The sequence below is a fragment of the Thalassophryne amazonica genome, chromosome 10 (assembly GCF_902500255.1).
Source record: "Thalassophryne amazonica chromosome 10, fThaAma1.1, whole genome shotgun sequence".
Classification (NCBI taxonomy): Eukaryota; Metazoa; Chordata; class Actinopteri; order Batrachoidiformes; family Batrachoididae; genus Thalassophryne; species Thalassophryne amazonica.
Window position 1 is genome coordinate 101,819,899 of NC_047112.1, and position 16,372 is coordinate 101,836,270.

Consider the following 16,372-nt stretch of genomic DNA (forward strand, 5'->3'; position numbering starts at 1 on the left):
CATATGGCGATTGGCGCACATCATATTCTGGTTCCTGCTCAATATCATCGACCGGCAATGGTTGGAAATAGGTAGTCTCTCGATTGGAGGTCTAGTTGTATGACATTACATTGGACAAAGGTGTTGGAGATTAATTTCATAATCATGGAACGGAGGCAAGGCACTATGCAGCAAAATAAGAGTGCAAAAACTGCAACAATGATCAACAGAGGATCAAAGCTCGTAGTAGAAGTTGCCACCAATTTCCTGATGTAAACCATGACCAGAAACTCCAGCTAGGCGATGACATTGTTGCTTGGACAGAGTCACAGACCTCTGTCATCTCTTGAAGGGCTCGGGTGATGGCACCCCCATCAGCTGTGTTATCTGGGATAAAGGTGCAGCACGCTGTGCCCACCAAAGCACACACTCCACCAGAGGGTGCGGTCAGCTGATCAAGAACCATACGGTTTTGTAGTACCATCAGTCGCAGGACCCTAATTTCCTCGGTGGTTGCGTTGGCCATCTCAAGTGTGGAGTTCATGAATTGCAAAAACTTCCAGCAGGTGAACTCAACTTCTAGAGCTATGAGGTTGACCCCAACATGTGGAAGCATGCCGAATAGTGACCTCCATCCCTGATTGAATATTCTTTTATCACAATGAATATGGCTGGTATCAGACAGTTCTCGTTTAATGCGAACATTATGTGGTTCACGGAACTTGACGGTGGCCTTGAACCATTGATCTTTAGGAGTATGTACTACTGGTTTGTGTAAATTAATCATTCCACATCTTCCACCCCAATTGAGAGGAAGGTGAATGTAAACGTTGGTCCCACATAGCCAATAGTAATCAGTGAGGACTCTAGTACCCTTCTGGGTTGGCGCTATGGCTGCACAGTGACAGCGCTTAGCGTAAGGGGCCTGGGTGGTGTTACACCAGAAACGGTCTACGTCCCTGACGAGGTGGGCCTTGTTCCACTGGGTCTTATCCTGTTTACAGGTTTTATTTCTGTTGCATTAATTTTTTGCTGTTTGATTTACTTAATCGCAGAAGATGTAGGTTAAATTGCAGGAGTGAGGTGGAAGCCACCCAAGTAGGTTTGAGCCATTCCCAATTACGCAATTATCAAAGCTATGATCAATCAATTTTTTTATATAGCGCCAAATCACAACAAACAGTTGCCCCAAGGCGCTTTATATTGTAAGGCAAGGCCATACAATAATTATGTAAAACCCCAACGGTCAAAACGACCCCCTGTGAGCAAGCACTTGGCTACAGTGGGAAGGAAAAACTCCCTTTTAACAGGAAGAAACCTCCAGCAGAACCAGGCTCAGGGAGGGGCAGTCTTCTGCTGGGACTGGTTGGGGCTGAGGGAGAGAACCAGGAAAAAGACATGCTGTGGAGGGGAGCAGAGATTGATCACTAATGATTAAATGCAGAGTGGTGCATACAGAGCAAAAAGAGAAAGAAACAGTGCATCATGGGAACCCCCCAGCAGTCTACGTCTATAGCAGCATAACTAAGGGATGGTTCAGGGTCACCTGATCCAGCCCTAACTATAAGCTTTAGCAAAAAGGAAAGTTTTAAGCCTAATCTTAAAAGTAGAGAGGGTGTCTGTCTCCCTGATCTGAATTGGGAGCTGGTTCCACAGGAGAGGAGCCTGAAAGCTGAAGGCTCTGCCTCCCATTCTACTCTTACAAACCCTAGGAACTACAAGTAAGCCTGCAGTCTGAGAGCGAAGCGCTCTATTGGGGTGATATGGTACTACGAGGTCCCTAAGATAAGATGGGACCTGATTATTCAAAACCTTATGAGTAAGAAGAAGACTTTTAAATTCTATTCTAGAATTAACAGGAAGCCAATGAAGAGAGGCCAATATGGGTGAGATATGCTCTCTCCTTCTAGTCCCCGTCAGTACTCTAGCTGCAGCATTTTGAATTAACTGAAGGCTTTTTAGGGAACTTTTAGGACAACCTGATAATAATGAATTACAATAGTCCAGCCTAGAGGAAATAAATGCATGAATTAGTTTTTCAGCATCACTCTGAGACAAGACCTTTCTGATTTTAGAGATATTGCGTAAATGCAAAAAAGCAGTCCTACATATTTGTTTAATATGCGCTTTGAATGACATATCCTGATCAAAAATGACTCCAAGATTTCTCACAGTATTACTAGAGGTCAGGGTAATGCCATCCACAGTAAGGATCTGGTTAGACACCATGTTTCTAAGATTTGTGGGGCCAAGTACAATAACTTCAGTTTTATCTGAGTTTAAAAGCAGGAAATTAGAGGTCATCCATGTCTTTATGTCTGTAAGACAATCCTGCAGTTTAGCTAATTGGTGTGTGTCCTCTGGCTTCATGGATAGATAAAGCTGGGTATCATCTGCGTAACAATGAAAATTTAAGCAATACCGTCTAATAATACTGCCTAAGGGAAGCATGTATAAAGTGAATAAAATTGGTCCTAGCACAGAACCTTGTGGAACTCCATAATTAACTTTAGTCTGTGAAGAAGATTCCCCATTTACATGAACAAATTGTAATCTATTAGACAAATATGATTCAAACTACCGCAGTGCAGTGCCTTTAATACCTATGGCATGCTCTAATCTCTGTAATAAAATTTTATGGTCAACAGTATCAAAAGCAGCACTGAGGTCTAACAGAACAAGCACAGAGATGAGTCCACTGTCCGAGGCCATAAGAAGATCATTTGTAACCTTCACTAATGCTGTTTCTGTACTATGATGAATTCTAAAACCTGACTGAAACTCTTCAAATAGACCATTCCTCTGCAGATGATCAGTTAGCTGTTTTACAACTACCCTTTCAAGAATTTTTGAGAGAAAAGGAAGGTTGGAGATTGGCCTATAATTAGCTAAGATAGCTGGGTCAAGTGATGGCTTTTTAAGTAATGGTTTAATTACTGCCACCTTAAAAGCCTGTGGTACATATCCAACTAACAAAGATAGATTGATCATATTTAAGATCGAAGCATTAAATAATGTTAGGGCTTCCTTGAGCAGCCTGGTAGTAATGGGGTCTAATAAACATGTTGATGGTTTGGATGAAGTAACTAATGAAAATAACTCAGACAGAACAATCGGAGAGAAAGAGTCTAACCAAATACCGGCATCACTGAAAGCAGCCAAAGATAACGATACGTCTTTGGGATGGTTATGAGTAATTTTTTCTCTAATAGTTAAAATTTTGTTAGCAAAGAAAGTCATGAAGTCATTACTAGTTAAAGTTAATGGAATACTCAGCTCAATAGAGCTCTGACTCTTTGTCAGCCTGGCTACAGTGCTGAAAAGAAACCTGGGGTTGTTCTTATTTTCTTCAATTAGTGATGAGTAGAAAGATGTCCTAGCTTTACGGAGGGCTTTTTTATAGAGCAACAGACTCTTTTTCCAGGCTAAGTGAAGATCTTCTAAATTAGTGAGACGCCATTTCCTCTCCAACTTACGGGTTATCTGCTTTAAGCTACGAGTTTGTGAGTTATACCACGGAGTCAGGCACTTCTGATTTAAAGCTCTCTTTTTTAGAGGAGCTACAGCATCCAAAGTTGTCTTCAATGAGGATGTAAAACTATTGACGAGATACTCTATCTCACTTACAGAGTTTAGGTAGCTACTCTGCACTGTGTTGGTATATGGCATTAGAGAACATAAAGAAGGAATCATATCCTTAAACCTAGTTACAGCGCTTTCTGAAAGACTTCTAGTGTAATGAAACTTATTCCCCACTGCTGGGTAGTCCATCAGAGTAAATGTAAATGTTATTAAGAAATGATCAGACAGAAGGGAGTTTTCAGGGAATACTGTTAAGTCTTCTATTTCCATACCATAAGTCAGAACAAGATCTAAGATATGATTAAAGTGGTGGGTGGACTCATTTACTTTTTGAGCAAAGCCAATAGAGTCTAATAATAGATTAAATGCAGTGTTGAGGCTGTCATTCTCAGCATCTGTGTGGATGTTAAAATCGCCCACTATAATTATCTTATCTGAGCTAAGCACTAAGTCAGACAAAAGGTCTGAAAATTCACAGAGAAACTCACAGTAACGACCAGGTGGACGATAGATAATAACAAATAAAACTGGTTTTTGGGACTTCCAATTTGGATGGACAAGACTAAGAGACAAGCTTTCAAATGAATTAAAGCTCTGTCTGGGTTTTTGATTAATTAATAAGCTGGAATGGAAGATTGCTGCTAATCCTCCGCCCCGGCCCGTGCTACGAGCATTCTGACAGTTAGTGTGACTCGGGGGTGTTGACTCATTTAAACTAACATATTCATCCTGCTGTAACCAGGTTTCTGTAAGGCAGAATAAATCAATATGTTGATCAATTATTATATCATTTACCAACAGGGACTTAGAAGAGAGAGACCTAATGTTTAATAGACCACATTTAACTGTTTTAGTCTGTGGTGCAGTTGAAGGTGCTATAATATTTTTTCTTTTTGAATTTTTATGCTTAAATAGATTTTTGCTGGTTATTGGTAGTCTGGGAGCAGGCACCGTCTCTACGGGGATGGGGTAATGAGGGGATGGCAGGGGGAGAGAAGCTGCAGAGAGGTGTGTAAGACTACAACTCTGCTTCCTGGTCCCAACCCTGGATAGTCACGGTTTGGAGGATTTAAGAAAATTGGCCAGATTTCTAGAAATGAGAGCTGCTCCATCCAAAGTGGGATGGATGCCGTCTCTCCTAACAAGACCAGGTTTTCCCCAGAAGCTTTGCCAATTATCTATGAAGCCCACCTCATTTTTTGGACACCACTCAGACAGCCAGCAATTCAAGGAGAACATGCGGCTAAACATGTCACTCCCGGTCTGATTGGGGAGGGGCCCAGAGAAAACTACAGAGTCCGACATTGTTTTTGCAAAGTTACACACCGATTTAATGTTAATTTTAGTGACCTCCGATTGGCGTAACCGGGTGTCATTACTGCCGACGTGAATTACAATCTTACCAAATTTACGCTTAGCCTTAGCCAGCAGTTTCAAATTTCCTTCAATGTCGCCTGCTCTGGCCCCCAGAAGACAATTGACTATGGTTGCTGGTGTCGCTAACTTCACATTTCGCAAAACAGAGTCGCCAATAACCAGAGTTTGATCCTCGGCGGGTGTGTCGTCAAGTGGGGAAAAACGGTTAGAGATGTGAACGGGTTGGCGGTGTACACGGGGCTTCTGTTTAGGGCTACGCTTCCTCCTCACAGTCACCCAGTCAGCCTGCTTTCCCGGCTGCTCGGGATCTGCCAGGGGTAACTAACGGCGGCTAAGCTACCTTGGTCCGCACCGACTACAGGGGCCTGGCTAGCTGTAGAATTTTCCACGGTGCGGAGCCGAGTCTCCAATTCGCCCAGCCTGGCCTCCAAAGCTACGAATAAGCTACACTTATTACAAGTACCGTTACTGCTAAAGGAGGCCGAGGAATAACTAAACATTTCACACCCAGAGCAGAAAAGTGCGGGAGAGACAGGAGAAGCCGCCATGCTAAATCGGCTAAGAGCTAGTAGCTACGCTAAGCTAGCGGATTCCTAAAAACACGCAAAGTGAATAATGTGTAAATAATTTAGAGGTGATTCAGCAGAAGGAGTGCTTTAGTTAAGGCACGTAAAGATTACACTAGGAAACAAATCGTAATCTAGATAACTAGATCAATCTAACTGCGCAGATTAAACAGCTAACAGATACAGAAAAACACCGCTGTGCTCCGGAACAGGAAGTGATACAATACCGCAGTGAGAGCCAACCACCAGTAGAGGCAAGCAAGACCAGATCAGTAGGGGGTCCTGCATCTGGGTAAACCGGAACCGGTACAGTTCTTTCCCTCCAAGGGAGACACAGTGGTTTTGTTCAGAGGTACAGAATAAGTTCCTGGGTAGGTTGACAGGCCTATCAAACAATCAGTATTAGCTCGAGACGTTGGAGTAGCATGTAGTCCATTATGTGTGGTGGAAACAGGCATATGTGTACAGACATAACAGTTGGTACGGTTCACTAGATGTGAAGTGTAATTTACGTAGCGCCACCACATGTCGGTGTGGTAAGGATGTTGTGGTTCATCAGGGTGGTCGATGTATCGTATTTCCTCCGGGTGAGAGGTTGAATGGGAGCTGATTCATCAGGAGCGGTTTCAGACGGAGGATGTCGTTCCCACATCTGCCAGAAGAGGTGTCCCAGTAGACAGGAACATGCTGAGATCACAACACACCAGACTGTCTGCCAGACTCACCCACAACCACGGCGCTTGCCACGTGGGTTGGGTGTACTCTGTGGATCAGTCATTGGTGCTAGGCCGCAGCGCCACCTACAGACCACTCTAAGTGAGTAAGGATCTCCCTGCTTCACTGACGTTGAGACGAGACACCTCTATACGGTGAATCCCGTTTGTAGTCAGACTTCCCCTTACTCGTTTGTGGTAACAGGCACACACAGCAGCTTACAGTGACCTAGATGTATCCATGATGGTCTTTCAGCGATCTTCACGGCTGTTGGTGTGGTCAGCAACACTTGGAACGGGCCTTCCCACCGTGGGCTGGACCAGTTTTTCCTTTTTATGGCCTTGATAAAAAGAACTGTTTAAATAAGAATTAGTTTGGAAAATCACAAACAGTAAAAATCCAAAATTAGACAATTGTCATAAATTAGAGTCCAAATTAATTTGATTTTAGAGATGTGTTATCTCAATTTATTAAAGTGAAGGAGTTAATCACTAACACTTTTTTTTTTCAATTGGAATCAGGATCATACCAGCTTAATCAGCTTAAAAGTGGTTAAAAAATCGTTAAACGACGCAACAAGTTTCACTGATCACTGTCACGTATTCACAAAAGGAAGCTTGTCAACTATTTACAAATTCGGCTCAATGCCTTTGAAGCCGAAAAGGATGCAATGCGGTTCTCCACCTGTAGGTGGGATCACTTGTTTAATAGGCTTGGAGTCTCAATAAAGGGAGGGGATTCCCCCTGCTCACTACTTGTCCTGCCGGCAGTTCCAAACGGGCTTTTTTTATCGACACTTTGAAAAGAAATAAATTTGGAAAACTATCTGGCTGCTTTGGTTTGGTCTACGACTGTGTTTAAGCACTGCAACCTTCTACAATGCTCTTCAACAGGGGCTTGGTGACTTTCTGAAGTTTTCCGAGTGAGTTAGCAGAGTTAGCTTAGAGTAGCGTGGCCTAGCTTAGCCCATGTGCTGTTGTGCTGTTAAATTTTATCGTGTTATAAATTTAAAGTCGGTAGGCGGACTCGACGTTTCTGCTCGTTAGCTTCCCTTCAATTGATCAACGTCAGTTTGCGCTGACGAATTTAAACGTTTATTTTAAAGGTAAGTTAGCTTGCGTGTTAGTGGCTAATAGTTGGTGACTGCTTTTTAGCGCGCCGATATGAGGCTGTAGCTTGTCACAGGCCATAAATCACGTTCGCTTTCTAGCTTGACTGAAGCATATACTTGAGGAGCCAAAAGAATTCACTTTTGTGTTTTCAAAAATAAAAGTTTGACGCGTCCGTCCACAAAAATTTAAATAAATTTGCACAGACGTTCTTTTGAACTTTAAACGACACATTTAAATGTGGGTAAAAATAAAGTGTTTAACTGGAAAAGACGCAATTAAATTATTAGGTGAAATAACAGCTTTTTACTGGATAGTCGCAGTTAGTGTTATTTGTGGCTTTGTTTCAGAAAAAGTTTTAAGAAAACGTCTCATTGTCTTCTGGTCTCACAAAGTGTCTGTCAATGAAGGGAGCTGTTTTGGCGACAGTGTCAGCTAAACGGTTGCCATTGGGAACATAATCAGTACTGGTTGTCCTTGTGCAAGTGTGCAATCAGTTCTGCAGATATGTGTGGCAGCAGCTGACGTGCTTCAACAATGTGGTCAGGCAATTTCACAGCAGCATATTAAAAAAAATTATTAGACATTTAATTTAGTTTTTTAGGTGGTATCAACATAATACGCTTTAGTAAGGTCTACAACACTATCATATGTCAGGAAACTATTCCTACTTCTCAAAGTTTTACTACAAACAGTATTTCTGAAGGATTTTTTGTGTTTCTCAGAATACACATCACATCATAAAAAAAAATTTTCACACTCGCTTTAACAATAGTTGTTCAGGATGGAGTGCATGCTGTAAATCGGTCAATTGCTTTACAGCCTTTTTGAAGTAGGCATGAAGCCTGTGTCATGTCCATCTGGTCCAATGATTATCTAGTGGCTTCTGTGGCGTCATAAAATATGTCATCTGTAATCAGTCTGACCACTTTCATTCCTCCTGAAGTTGGGAGGATGCCAATTTTTAGACTTTGTAACAAGTCGCATCCCAAGAGATTCACTGGACATGTTGGAGAAAAGACAATGGGTTTGCTTACTTCATGGTGGGTGTCTGGATCAGTAATGTTCACTTATTTCAACATTACTTCTTGGTTAGTCATACCATTAGCTGATTTCACATAAATTTATTGTGTGACTCTTTTGCTTTAAAGGGCAGTGTGTTCATCACTGTTCTACATGTGCCCGTATCACACAAGAACTCAAAAGGAAAATCATTTACCACCAAAGTGATGGTGGGTTTGTCTTTCATACTCTATTGTCCATGCTCCACAAATGTGCACTGAATCCAAATTGTCACTGTCAGAATCATCAGAGTTATCCTGCCTGTTAGTTGGTGTGACAGGAATGTCATATGATTTAAATACTGCAGTTTTTTGCAGTTTCTAGTCTTTTTTCAAAGGGAGGGACTGATGGAGCGGGGCCCTTCCTTTGAGATGGACCTTTTTGTTGAAGCAATAACATCATAATTTGTTTTTCATTGGAATTTGGTTTTAATACGCCCATTGACCTGTTCATCTAGTATATATATACGAGGTCTCTTAGATAATAAACCGACCCTTTTATTTTTTTTTTTAACTATATGGATTTGAATGACATGCGATTACACCAATCATGCTTGAACCCTCGTGCGCATGCGTGAGTTTTTTCACGCGTGTCGGTGACGTCATTTCCCTGTGGGCAGGCCTTGAGTGAGATGTGGTCCCGCCCTCTCGGCTGAATTCCTTTGTTTCACACGCTGCTCGAGACGGCGCGCGTTGCTTTATCAAAATTTTTTCTGGACCTGTGAGGAATATCCGAGTGGACACTATTCGAGAAATTAAGCTGGTTTTCTGTGAAAAGTTTAACGGCTGATGAGAGATTATGGGGTGTTTCTGTCGGTGTAAGGACTTCCCACAGAGCGGGACGTCCTGCAGCGCTTCCAAGCGCTGTCGTCGGCCTGTTTCGACCTTAAAACATCTTAATTTAAGGCTTAATTCACCCAGGACATCGTGAGAGAACAGAGAAGATTCAGAAGAGGCCGGCATGAGGACTTTATGCGGACATTCCACTGTTTAAGGACATTTTTTTAATGAAAGACGTGCGCGCAAATTCGCCGAGTCGTTTCCGTGACGACTCGGCAAATCTGTGTGCGCCGCGACAGGAAAAACACCTCCATGTGGAAAACCATTTGTAGAATTCAGGTGGCTTTTAATGGCTTTCAACAAGTGAGTAACTGAGAAATTGTTTAACAGCTTGGGCATGTTCCAACTTGCCCGTTAAGGTTTCCAACGGAGGTGTTTTTCCTGCCGCGACCTCCCGCGGTCGGGTCCAGCCCGACATGCGACTCTGCCCGCACGTTCTTTCATTACAAAATGACCGTTAACAATGGAATGTCCGAATAAACTCCTCATGCCGACTTCTTCTGAAAGTTCTCTGTGCTCTGACGACTTACTGCGTCAACAGAGCCTGAAATGTGGAAGTTTTCAACTTGAAACGGCGAGACGCTGCCGCCTCGAAGCGCAGATCGCCGTCAGGCGCCGTGGACCGTCCTTAAAGCGACACTACCAGACCAAAATCTCTCATCACCAGTTAAAATTTTTACCGAAAACCAGCTGAATTTATTGAATGGTGTCCACTCAGTTGTGCCTTACAGTTTTGAAAAAATTTTTATCAAACAAAGCAACAGTCTCTGAGCCATTCCTAAACAATGAGCGGGTGGACGACTCCTCACTCAAAGACTGCCCACAGGCGAATGACGTAACCGACAGGCGTGAAAAAACTCTCGCATGCCCACAAGGGTTCAAGCATGTCTGATGTAATCACACGTGATTCAAATCCATATGGTTTTTGAAAAAATAATAAGGTCGGATACTTTTCTAATAGACCTCGTATATATATATATATATATATATATATATATATATATATATATATATATATATATATATTAGATTAGTATATAAAATTCTATGAATTTTTGGTCTTTTTCTCAGTTATTTTGTCTGATAGTATCTCACACTCGGACACAGTTTGCCCTTGAAGTCGTGTTTTCTCTTCCATTTTTCCACATATTTCTGTCCTTCTGGATCGCATTTTATCATAAATTTGACATCACCTTCAGGTGAATTGTTTTTTGTGCAATAATAGCAACATGATTGTGTATTCCCCATTTTGGTCATCTGTTGGTTCGATTCCTAGGGAATCCTAAACAGACGATTTATTTTCCCTTTTTTACTGTTTGGTCAACAGTTTGACTGAAAAGTGTCAACCACTTCAACCTCCCAGAGGAGGTGGGTGACCTTGCCTAGTGCCTCTTTTCAGTCACATCGTTCAACACAAACAGGTGTGGTGCATATGAATGATTTCACAATTTACAGAGACTCTTCGTTTTTGTCCCCTAGAGTTGTTCGTCATTCCATCCATACAGTCATACAAATCACATTCATTCATTTAGACAGCTGTATTTTGTCGCATCCTGTTGTAAAATCCTGCGTAAATTTGATCACTATTACTTTTCACACTGTTAGACGTCTTTTGATGTTACGTTGATGGTATTTTGATAGTACTTTGATCTTATAGTGGTCTTTTGATGTTAATTTGGTCATATAGTGGACTTTGATGTTTCTGGCGTAACCCTGTTACGTCTTTGGTCGTATAGTGGACTTTTTTATTCTGTCATGACCCTGTCATGTTTTTTGCAGTCACCCTGTAACTGTTTGGTCATATAGTGGACTTTTTATTCTGACCCTGTCAGACTGACGTGACGCTGTCCGTCTTTTACAGTCACCCTGTAACTGTTTTTCTAATTTGACCCTGTCAAATTTGATTTTAGTCCTGACCCTGTCAGACTGACGTGACGCTGTCCGTCTTTTCAACAGTTACCCTGTAACTGTTTTCTAATTTGACCCTGTCAAATTTGATTTTAGTCCTGACCCTGTTAGACCATAAAAGAATTTACTTACTCATCTGTCTGGTTCATTGATTTTTTTCAGTCCAGATGTCATCAATCCTCCGTTGTGGCCAGAGGATGAAGCTGTAAGGACCGGCCAGGTCGAGAATTCACTCACCGGGACTTTCCTTCGGTCTCCCTATGGAGCCGACCGTCGACGGGCTTCGGTCTGTCATCCTAATAGATTTATCTAATAGATTACAATTTGTTCATGTAAATGGGGAATCTTCTTCACAGGCTAGGGTTGATTATGGAGTTCCACAAGGTTCTGTGCTAGGACCAATTTTATTCACTTTATACATGCTTCCCTTAGGCAGTATTATTAGACAGCATTGCTTAAATTATCATTGTTACGCAGATGATACCCAGCTTTATCTATCCATGAAGCCGGAGGACACACACCAATTAGTTAAACCGCAGGAATGTCTTACAGACATAAAGACATGGATGACCTCTAGCTTCCTGCTTTTAAACTCAGATAAAACTGAAGTTATTGTACTTGGCCCCACAAATCTTAGAAACATGGTGTCTAACCGGATCCTTACTCTGGATGGCATTACCCTGACCTCTAGTAATACTGTGAGAAATCTTGGAGTCATTTTTGATCAGGATATGTCATTCAATGCGCATATTAAACAAATATCTAGGACTGCTTTTTTGCATTTGCGCAATATCTCTAAAATTATCAAGGTCTTGTCTCAGAGTGATGCTGAAAAACTAATTCATGCATTTATTTCCTCTAGGCTGGACTATTGTAATTCATTATTATCAGGTTGTCCTAAAAGTTCCCTGAAAAGCCTTCAGTTAATTCAAAATGCTGTAGCTAGAGTACTGACAGGGACTAGAAGGAGAGAGCATATCTCACCCATATTGGCCTCTCTTCATTGGCTTCCTGTTAATTCTAGAATAGTATTTAAAATTCTTCTTCTTACTTATAAGGTTTTGAATAATCAGGTCCCATCTTATCTTAGGGACCTCATAGTACCATATCACCCCAATAGAGCGCTTCGCTCTCAGACTGCAGGCTTACTTGTAGTTCCTAGGGTTTGTAAGAGTAGAATGGGAGGCAGAGCCTTCAGCTTTCAGGCTCCTCTCCTCTGGAACCAGCTCCCAATTCGGATCAGGGAGACAGACACCCTCTCTACTTTTAAGATTAGGCTTAAAACTTTCCTTTTTGCTAAAGCTTATAGTTAGGGCTAGATCAGGTGACCCTGAACCATCCCTTAGTTATGCTGCTATAGACTTAGACTGCTGGGGGGTTCCCATGATGCACTGAGTGTTTCTTTCTCTTTTTGCTCTGTATGCACCACTCTGCATTTAATCATTAGTGATTGATCTCTGCTCCCCTCCACAGCATGTCTTTTTCCTGATTCTCTCCCTCAGCCCCAACCAGTCCCGGCAGAACACTGCCCCTCCCTGAGCCTGGTTCTGCTGGAGGTTTCTTCCTGTTAAAAGGGAGTTTTTCCTTCCCACTGTCACCAAGTGCTTGCTCACAGGGGGTTGTTTTTGATCGTTGGGGTTTTTCCGTAATTATTGTATGGCTTTGCCTTACAATATAAAGCGCCTTGGGGCAACTGTTTGTTGTGATTTGGAGCTATATAAATAAAATTGATTTGATTTGATTTGATCCTCTGGTCACAGCAGACAGGTATGTTGACATCCGGGTCACGGCACCAGAAAATATGTCAGGTTTAACCCCTTTTTTACCTGCACATACAAAAAATGACTCAACGGAAACAGACAGAGAAATTTCTTTTTGTGGCTTTGCGCAAAAGGGAAGAGCTCAACAGAACCTGCTGTGCAGCTTATTCCGAAGAGGTCCTCAACTTTGCAGCCTTTTATTGAGACACAAACATGGGTGGTTACAGGGTGAATCATTAATTTACATAAACGTGATCGTATGATGCACTTTGAAAGCAGACAGACACAAGACACTTCAAGGCTGTGGAACATTCTGCTCCTCTGACTAATCAGTTTCTGCTGGCACAGGATCATTTCAACCAGAAAAACAGACACTGTAAATAAATACAAATGTTTATTATAAATGCAACAGGAAATAATTTAACAATGATTGCAGTGATTGTAAAGTAGGATTTCTGTGACATAAACCTCTTGATGAATTTTTTAATGGTCATTTCAACTTGTAATTTCGCCAAAATATGTAAATGCCTTTAATGTTGTTATCAGGACAGAGTAATTTCTAAAATATGAATTTGAGCATAATAAGTAGAGAGCTTCTACTTGTGCAAGTGTCTTTTGACTTTGATTCTTGGACATTTTTAATGATCCGTTCATTCATTATTAAATTATAAAATGAAACGGCTTAAAAAATAATAGAGTTTTGCTGCTAATCTACAGATGTCTCTTGAGCTTGAGTCCCGTTGGGTGTTGGATAGTGTGGTTTTAAAATGACTGGAATTGGTAAGTGGCAAACTCTCCGGTATTAGTTGCATGGTTGTCTTCATACCAGTGCTTAATTTGTAAAGTGGGAGGTGCCGGAGCGCAGAGGATGGGTGGCTCCGGTGCAGGATAAAAAAAAGAAGGGCGGTGGGGGGGGGCTTGCGAACAATGCTGTGCGTCACACTTAAAATAAACTGCACAAACACGCACACACACCTTCACAAATGACACTAACACCCTGCCTTTTCCTCAAAAATTACTACATTTATGTTTGCTGTCTGTCTCTGTATTCTTCTGCCACATTTGCGCTCTTTTTCATACTTTCCCTCGTTTCAAAAATCACCGAACGCACTTTACCGTAATATATGCAACATATAGCATACTGTTGGAGAGCACAGGTTCTTGGCTTGCTGTCAGTGTTGAAATTTTTCAGATTGAGGGCTTACATGAGAACTTACGGTAATGAGAATCAGCGGCGCACTAGTGTGAAACTTCCGTGTTTTTCCTCTGCGTTATGACATCACAGACTATGTTTACCATAATACACCATATATCATTGGAAAGCCCTTGGTGTTAGCTTTACAATGCCCTTTGAATCATTCGGATTGGACAAACTATGGCGGAGTTACGGTAAAAAAAAATACGCAAATCGAAAATATGGCGTGGGCACCATCGCCGTAGATAAAGGGATAAATAGCTGGTGGAGCCAACGTCAGAGGTTCCGGAGTGCGCATCCGAGGTTCTGGAGTGCGCTCCGGCTTGCTCCCCCTCAAATTAAGCCCTGCTTCATACTATACTTTTGTGCCACTGATTTGGTCTACAATGTTTTTGTCATGGGTTGAAAAGGTTTCTGCAAAGTAAAGCATCTACCATATTTTCATTGTTGTATGTGAATTTTCTGGGAGCGAGCTTCTGTCCTTCAGCCTAGCTGCTGTTTTAATGGAACTTAACGTATACTAATACTAGCTTGTTTATACTGGGTAGGTTTCCTTATGGACCACAAAGCCTACAGGTTCAACTCCCCCGTCTGGACCTGATGATGGACTGTCAGCTTCAACAGAGATTGTGGTAGGAGGCGTGAGGCTTTGCAGCCAGTGCATGCTCATGTAGACCGGTGTGTTCTGTTTTGTTTTTGTTTATGTGTCTAAACCGTACACAAACAACGTGGGAGCATGCGGATTATATGAAGGGTGAATCTTGCAGCTGCTGAATTTGGCAGTACAAACTCATATCCACTACTAAATAGAGGGAGGAAAAGTGAACTCTTGCAATATACTTAGTTGGGAGGCAATAATCTGCTCCTTATTATTGTTAAGAGAACTTTTCTTTCTTAATAACAAGGAGTCACAGTCACTTTTTTTTTTTGAGTGACTGTGACTTAAAGTTGTCTTATTTACTGTTAAACAATACACAGTAGCTTGCATATGATACATTTGGCTGGATTTAAACATTGTTTATTCCTGGTTTATGACCTGATTCAATTTCTTTGTTAAATTAGGTTTTCAGATGCCAAACAATAAATGTATTTGATCTTTGTATTTTTTTAATCACTCTTTTAGATTTACTGTTGTATACTGTATTATGCAATTGGTGCAAATTACTTACATTCTGACACATTTCTCACATTTATAGTGGCAAATACAGAATATAAATGATCAGATGGAAAGTACAGATCTATTTGTTGTTATGGTGTTAAAAATGTTAATAACCGGGGGTGTAACGCACGGGTTTGATGACAGGCAAAAAACACAGTCTACCCACATCAAAAATGTAGACTACACCACTGCTTATTAGCCTATGAAAAGTGGAAGTACTTTGATTCCACACCCACAGATTGGCGTGATGACAGGAGCCAACAGTCATCTGCAGCTGAAGCAGACCTGAATTAGGCCTGTATCAGTGAAACCTCATGCATCACTATAAAGCTATCAAATACCTAAAGTAAATGATCAAATCACTTCCAAAAATATACCCTGGCCACACAATCTAGACCTCAAAGCAATGTCATAATATAAATGATGCTCTAATTGCCCATAATGATTGATTTTGTTATTATGTTTTCACAATATTGAGCATCTGTCTGATGCACCTGCAGTAGGAACACTGAATTTGCTTCTTTTTTTAATTTTTTTTTCCTTTTACAGAACCTTCAGCTCAGCAGCTTTAAAGACTGCACAGAGCAATGCTGCTCAGCCGAGTGAGACAAGAGATTTAGATACTTGTACCATTATAATGACACAAGTATCAAAATGCATCATTTTGTTATCATTCACCTGCAGAGATTAAGGACCCCCTGATTTTAAAGTTTTTGGCAATCTTCTGCGAGTACTTTAATGGAGTCCCACAAACACCCTGCTGAAGAAAAAAAAAGGCAAACATTTTTAGCTTTCAGTCTGTTGCACTGTTTCCAAGGTGATCTATAAATTCATATATTTCAAAACAAGCAGCAGTGTTCTTGGTGGCCACCAGACATAGGCTTTGAAAATGAAAGAGCAAAGAACAAACAAGTTCATTTAAAGACTAGAAGCACTCGGAGAGTGCAAACCTCCGCCAAGGCCATGGGGTCACTGACGCCGTAGCATCTACACGCCGTGGAATCATTGAACCTAAAAAAGTCTAACAATGATGTTTGCTCAGTAGTAAAAAAAAAGTTTAATCTGCTGTGACTGGATAGTATGTATCCTTAGCGCTTGGCATCACAGTTTGTTGCAACTTGC